Genomic DNA, 963 nt, shown 5'->3' with positions numbered 1-963 from the left:
TTTGCGTAAAACTAAAATTCATGCCAATATTTTTCCATGATTTATAATAATTGGAGTAATGCAAATGCATATTTTCTAAAAAAAGTCATTTTTAGTGAAATTTTGCCGGGAATGGGGCTTTAACTTGTATAATGGTTATGGTTTATTTTCCAGCCGCCTACTGAGTTCCTTGAGACAAACGTCACTCGAGTCAGAGATGTCGAGCTTCTGACTGGCTTAATCTTTGATCCAGATATTGAAAACATGTACCGTACAAAACGATTAGTTTGGAGACGTTCATTCCGATGCGTGGGGATTTGTGGAAATTATTGCAGGTGCCAAATAACGTTTCAAAACAATAGTAGGAATAGTATGAATAGTAGTAACAGATATGAATTTCTTAGTTACGTCATCATATTTTGGAGTGATGATAAGTAAATCTAATTTAAATAGCGCACCAAATGATAACAGCGTTCGAAACACGAACTGAAAGTGTGAACAATACATGTTTGAATGGTACCATTACTCCCGACTGTCATTGGGTGTAAAAATGTACAAATGACGTAATAAGAAATCCATATTTTGTAACCTATCAAGCGATGATTATTAGTATTAAATAAAATATAAGCGTATTTAAAAACAGTGGTGTATCTACAGGTAGGCGTGCATTTCCTCAAAAAACTTTATATCCTACTCAAACCTCAGCTCCATGATCCTAAGCTCCGCCAACTGAAAGTGAAAACAAAATTACACAAATTTATGAACATAAACTCATTCTCCTCGGTAGCGCCCTCTCACATTAACTTGCTTTCCCGCAATGATCTTATAATTACTATAGGCCTAAAACCTTTGCTTCCCCACCCAACATCATCTATTACACAGTGAAGACGAATGAGTGGTACGGTACTTCTGAAAGCATATTTGTCAACATTTATAAGGTCATTTTCATTGAGATATGTAATCTAAATTATTTTAATCTTGGAC

The sequence above is a fragment of the Anneissia japonica genome, unplaced genomic scaffold (genome assembly GCF_011630105.1).
Source record: "Anneissia japonica isolate Jap-2015-1 unplaced genomic scaffold, ASM1163010v1 scaffold287754_len4335492_cov202, whole genome shotgun sequence".
Lineage (NCBI taxonomy): Eukaryota > Metazoa > Echinodermata > Crinoidea > Comatulida > Comatulidae > Anneissia > Anneissia japonica.
Note: the sequence above shows the minus strand (reverse complement) of the source record.